Here is a 6,327-nt window from a genome sequence, read left to right as displayed (position 1 = left end):
GGATTACCATCCCAGAAGAGGAAATACGTCATCGTTAGTACCAAATCTATAACAATCTATTAAGATCTCAATCGCCAGTGTCAATAGGCCCAAGATCTCTCGGCCTATTATGTGACACTAACAACCTAATGTAAGAATATAATATGTTAAGTAGGCTCAAAAATAATCACCTTCAGAAGTGCAGACATGGACCGGAGCTGCCTCCTAAACTAACTCACTTGCTCATGGAGTTAAGAACCAACTTTCACTTCTTCAAAAACACGGGTTATCAATTTGGGAGTAATCGAAATCTGAAGCCGTGTCTGAAGCTTATTTAAACTTATGAAAGCAATTTACCTTGGCATCAATAAGGAGCATATCGACGGCCATCAACTGACCTCCGGAGTCTGGTCTAAACGCGGGCCGGCCTTCAAGTCGGAGAAGTGAATCTGTGAATTTGACACTATTGGAAAGCTTCTGTCAGAGTTTCAGAGATTTTCGAACGGCTAAAAGTAGAGGAACAGGAGAGGACAATCTGAAGGTTCATTTATACTCACTGTGAATAAAGATGGATCGTGGGGTTAGTGGGTTTTCGTCAATTAATGACATCTCCGGTGCGTTACTTGGCCGTGGAAATGGAATCAGGATCGTTAGGTTTTTGTTTTCTTAATCTCGACGGCTGAAGAAGTAAGCACACTACAACTTTATGGAAAAATAAAGAAAATACTAATGGCATGTGGGCTGACACACAAACACACAAAAGCCCATCGAAAACCCAGTTTTTAAAACTCCACGACAAGCGATTTCAGAAAGTTATGCATATAACGCCACGTGTCGCAAAATGCCCTTCTCTCCAAGGTGATGTGGAGGAAGGAGGAGAGAGGCAATGCAACTTTATTGTATAAGATATATTTTATAATTAATAAAAAAAAGGCTTCTCTCTCTTGAGAGAGAAAGTCTCTCTCTTCGCTTCCTTCTTCACAATCTCATATCTTTCAGAAGGACGAAGAGAATCTTATATTTTGTTTTTTTTATTCCGTTTAGCGGATATCTCTATTCCGTCGCGGATTGTAAATTCCGTTTATCGGATCTTTTTTGTTCGTTTGGCGATTTTGATGTGAATCAATCCATAAAGAGCAGCTTTTCATGTGTTTGATTTCTTATCTATGTTTTTGGATTGATTGGAATAAAGCTCTGATCAGTTAGATCGGATTATCTTTACCAATCTCTTTCGTGATGTTCATGTTATTCTGATCAGTTGATGTATGGTTAATCTTCGTTTAAGGTTATGCTCAGATTCCTTTCAGGAGGAAATCAGTCTTCACCCACTCTCTGTGTTGCTGGTGAACCAGCTTAAGGGTTAAGCTTTCCAATCGGAAAGGATGACGAAGATGATGGATTTAACTCGATTGTGCAAAAGGAGTTCCAGTAGAGTTTGGTGTTCTATGAACGGTCCAACAAAGGATAAGCCTTTGTTCGATTGAGCAGTCCCAAGGTAAACAACCGGCGATGTAAGACTTCCAATACATCGACATCAGCGAGAGGCGGAAGAGGTCTTGTAGTGGGTACAAAGCTAAGAAGATGGAGGCATAGAGGAAAGTTGAAGATCTTGCTGGCGATTGAACTTTCAACCGGCGGTGGAGTTCCCATGTGCATGCTTCTTTCCTAACACGTAGCCTAGTTTTAATATTTTAATGACACGTGTTCTCTTTGTTTCACGTGTATGCTTCTTAATTTGTGCTCCTACTCTTAAAATGCTTAATGAAAAAGCACAAGTTGACAAAAAAAAAAAACATATATATTTTAGATACCTATATATTACTATTATTTGAGTATTTTCATTTAAAAATATTTGAAGCATATAAACCCAAAACAGAGGAAATAGTATATTTTAAAAATCAGATTTTTTTGAGTAAGTGTAATAAGGTCACCAACTCACTGACTGTATGTCTTGAGAATAAACTGATATTAAAATTTTAAAAATCAGATCGGGGATAGCAGAAGAACTTGTTTTACGTGTGATGTATATAACTATATTACTGTATATTTTCATTGTTTGTGTTTTATGTTTGCATTTGCAAAAAAAAAATATAAGAACGTTTATGATTGTTAAGAATCTTTGGGCATGGAAGGATTATGTATGTTAAGTTTATTATGTTTTTTTTTTATATTTGTGTCGATATTAAAAGGTTTCGGCATATATTATATTATATAAGTTGGATGAGGTTTACGTGGTTGTATGTTTTTTTAATTTTGAATCTATAATTGGTTGGTTTAGTGTGGTTTGCTATATTTTTGGCTCTAAAAAATAAGTTTATGGTTCTATGATTATCATTTGTGTGAATGGATTGTGTTCAAGATGATTGCATTTTGTAACGGCTTATATTAGGCTGAATGTGATACTGAAGAAGTGATTAAAATAAAGAACACGTAACGTAAAATAAGTAGAAGTTATTGAAGTTAACCAAGAGTTCAAGAAGGATGTGTAACCTGATCAACGTTACTTGTGTTATAAGGAAGTTTTATATGAGTATCGTTGGAGTGTGATTAAATTTTATTTGTTATGTTTTAAAGAACTTCTTACCCAAAAAAATTGTCATTTTATTTATTATTGAAAAGGTGAAACTAACGAACTGCGTCTATTTTTCAGACGGTCGTTGGCTGAGTTAAGTAAATTTTGTGTTCGTTTAATTTTTGTTTATTTATAATCTTATTTTTTCAACATCTCATCAAGTTGATTTTTTTTATAGGATCATAGTGTTCATGGTCAATAAACTGAAGCTGCATTTCTTATAAAAATCAATGGAAACATTGAATGCGATGAGATTAGCAAAACAGAACTAATCAAAATACAAATATATTAATTTGCATGTTAGATCATGGATTATTACTCGCTGTACAATTCATATGTATTTCCTATATGTTGAACGTATTAGCACACTCGAGTGCTGCTCCTGGATATATGTTAATAATTCAGCCAATCAATTTTTATTTAATTTTAAAAATACCAAAAAGTAATGAATTATGAAAACATATTTTGTGTTAAAAAATTATGAAAACATATTAAAAATAATTTTCTGTTTCTGTATGAATATAGAAGACTATAGATTTTATTCACTTAAAATAATTAAGTAACTGATTTAAATTACTTAAGTAATTAGTTTAGAGAAAATCCTAACATATTTCCTTTATTTTTGGGTTATATGCTATTAAATTTTATTTTCGTTTATTAATATTATGAATAGTTTTACATAATATTAAACAAATAAATTGTAAAACTACTAAAAATTAAAACAAAGGAATACATCTTTAAAGTTTTCTAATATAATTTATTTTTAGTAATTTAATAATGATTTTTTTTTTAATGTGACTATCTAACATATATTTTATATTTTAATAAAATTGTAGAATTTTAAGATATTTTTAGATAGCATTTTAGAAAATAAAACGTTTATCAAAGATATGTAAATATATTAATTGTGTTCAACTTCAACTTGTGGATCTTTGTTTTTCTTCATAAAAAAATTGAATATATTTTTCTTTGTCGAAAAAATTAAATATATTTATGTAAATATAGTAGCCTTTTCCTGTTTAACGGTTTTTTTTTACAAAATTTGCTTTTATCTGAAACAGAGAATAAATATTACCCAATCGAAACTTGATTAATTTTGATGTAAATAATTGTTAAATTCACAACTGATTAAACCTTTATTAATATTCTATTTTTTTCTTGACTTTCAATTATTTATAATAGAATTCACAACTGTTTTGTTTTCTTAAAGTCTCATCAACCATAACACATCTCAAGTTAAAAAATGAAAACAAAATTTTATTTAGTTTATTTCTAGCTGAAACTGTTCTATTTAAGACTACATACATATTTGTAGGAAAAACATGTACACAAATCATTGACTGGAAAAGGCATCTGATTCACTTGGAGGGTCAGTATAAGAAACACTCCGCAAAAGAACTAAGATGATTCATTTCCATTGAGACCATCTAACTGAGTGTCATAGTCTTGTTCGAGCCATTGGTTGAGTCATGCCACACCAACTCCAGCTATTCACACACACACAAAATACAGTAAATTTTACAATCCCCAAATTTAAACCACTTATAACAAACAAAGATTCAGAGTAACTCATACACACCTCTTCTATGATCACGCTATCGCCTTCTTTAAAGCCACATTCTTCAGCTATTTATTCACACCACAAGCATCAAGCACGTGGTGGAACCTTTTCTATGAATCCATGAACCTAACAAAAATAATTTGCGTTAACATTGGTTAGTGACACTTGATTAGTTATATTGCATAAATATTGGTTGTAGCTTAACTAATACTACAAGTTAGTCATGTCGACAAACTGTTGAGTCCCGGCTCCAACAACATGCCAGAGCCATGTACCGTTATTGCGGAATATCTCAAACTCAGTAATGGCTGCTCGTCGTTCCTTATATATCTTCTTAGCTACATGGAACTATTTCTAATTTGTTTGATGGAAAAGACCTACAACCACGTCCACAAAAAGTATATTAAAGGCATAAGTTTGAGGGGTGATCTCTTCAAAGGTCTCATCAGTTGAGCACGTAAATCTGGTGAAAGGAGACTCGCTTCTTCCTCCTGCCAAAAAGAATCGAAACAGAGAGAGGTCGCGTCAAATTCAGAAAACTATCCCGAAGAGAGTTATAACCTCTAGTCAAAGCTCTAGGCAAAAGCTGCTTCAACAAAAAAATTTCACTTTAATCTATTTTTGAAGATTTAAACGAAGAAAAAAATTCTAAATTCAAATTACCTTTCGTTGTACTCTTTTTTAGACTGAGAATTCAATCGATTAGGGCATCGTCACTGAAATCAAATTGGGGTGGTTTCGAAATCATAGCTTGAAATGTTATTCTGGTTCCATAGAAATGCGCCCCGGTTCCTAAACCTTTTAGATTTCTAAAAATCAGATTATATAGTGATAAACAGAAGATGAAATGTTGGTTAAGGACTGAGCAAAAACATGGTACAAACTGGTGGGAATTGGAACAGATGGTGGCGAAGAGAACAAAGTGGTAGTGCGGTGGAAGATCGTTGGTGAAATTGAAGTGGATGACGATCGGCCCATCTGCTGATGGAAAAGATAGTGGTACCCTGAGAGGAGGTTTGGCTACGCTGGAGCTTTGGTGTCAGTGGCGATCAGAAAATCTGCAACTGGAAGAGGCCGATTGGAGTTTATTTTGACAGTAAAAGCTATAAATCAAATTAAAAGTAGAAAAGACCTTTGGGTTCTTCGCTGGCTTCTCTGTAGTTCTTCAGTAGTTCATAGAAAGTGGAGATGATTTGTGCCATCCCTTTGTTATATGCAGGAAGTTGGGGAAGTTCAAATCTGCGAGAAGAGTAATTGAATTCACCGTTGATGGATCTTATGCTTCACAGAGAGAGATCTTTGGGATTTCGAGTCGGTATGGCTGTTCATCCCAATCCATGAAGATATTTATAGGGTAAGCTTCAGTCGGTTACTTTGGAAGATGCAGTAGGCGTGGTGCAGTAGGCGTTAATGCTTTTGTCGTTGACTACACCGGTTACAGAAACGAACGCCGGAGATAGATGTGAAGAGACGCAAGATCTTTCTCTGGAGCGAAGGAGAGCATAGACACTGATTAGGGTTTCCGTAGAAGCTTGTGGTCGATGGGCCGCAGACGAAGCGCAACATGAAGCCCAACGCCAAGCCCGCAACAATAGAAACACGCTTTAATGAAACTATGCGTTTCATACGTGTCGCAACAGGAGCTCGCAAATTTCTGACGTGGCGTCCTTGTTGGCATACCTGAGAGAGAAGCAAAGCTTCTTTTATATATAAACTAGTGTTCTCCCGTGCTATGCACGGATCAATTTCTCTGTCTATTAAATTACTTGATCATGAAATTTTAATATATCTTTCACTAAAAATTAATAATCTAGTCAAATGTTCGACAAACATGATAAGTGATGGCTGCATTCAGACAAAGAAGCTGCATTTATCTAGAAAATCTTCATCACCTTTCTCTGGGATTCATCATCTTCAAAGCTCTGAAGATCTCTATTTTTTTTGTGTGTGGTGGCTACACTTATTATTCTATTTTCACCTAAAGATGATTCACGATTCTCTAATGTAATGAAAAATATCTAGAAACATTAGTTGTTTTGTATCCTTTTCCCCCTCCTCAATAACAATTAAGATCTTTATAGTTTCGACTCTTGATATGGCAATGTAAAATTGACCATGAATATATTTCAACATGAGATGAACTCTGACCTTGACTAAAATAGATGTTAAACTTAAAGATATTAGACGTACTATTAGAATGTGGGGTTTCATGCAT

General features: G+C 34.1%; 2 long non-coding RNA genes across 5 annotated transcripts; both read right to left on the bottom strand.

Moving 5' to 3' along the window:
* Positions 1-6: 6 nt before the first annotated feature.
* On the bottom strand, positions 7-707 carry LOC106311599. The gene is made up of 3 exons (XR_001264060.1): positions 537-707; positions 337-442; positions 7-250 (listed from the first exon to the last, which is right to left on the bottom strand). It is a non-coding gene; the product is annotated as an uncharacterized LOC106311599 (long non-coding RNA).
* Positions 708-3,794: 3,087 nt separating this feature from the next.
* LOC106311603 lies at positions 3,795-5,649 on the bottom strand. 4 transcript variants are annotated; one of them, XR_001264066.1, is made up of 5 exons: positions 5,245-5,649; positions 4,776-5,176; positions 4,318-4,603; positions 4,131-4,238; positions 3,795-4,038 (listed from the first exon to the last, which is right to left on the bottom strand). It is a non-coding gene; the product is annotated as an uncharacterized LOC106311603 (long non-coding RNA). The 4 variants fall into 4 exon arrangements; XR_001264068.1 differs by having other exon boundaries at positions 4,324-4,603; XR_001264067.1 differs by having other exon boundaries at positions 4,131-4,603; positions 4,776-4,910; positions 4,997-5,176.
* Between the last annotated feature and the right edge of the window lie 678 nt (positions 5,650-6,327).

The sequence above is a fragment of the Brassica oleracea genome, chromosome C1, assembly GCF_000695525.1.
Source record: "Brassica oleracea var. oleracea cultivar TO1000 chromosome C1, BOL, whole genome shotgun sequence".
Classification (NCBI taxonomy): Eukaryota; Viridiplantae; Streptophyta; class Magnoliopsida; order Brassicales; family Brassicaceae; genus Brassica; species Brassica oleracea.
The sequence above is the reverse complement of the archived record's forward strand: the minus strand, read 5'-3'. Positions and strand labels throughout refer to the sequence as shown.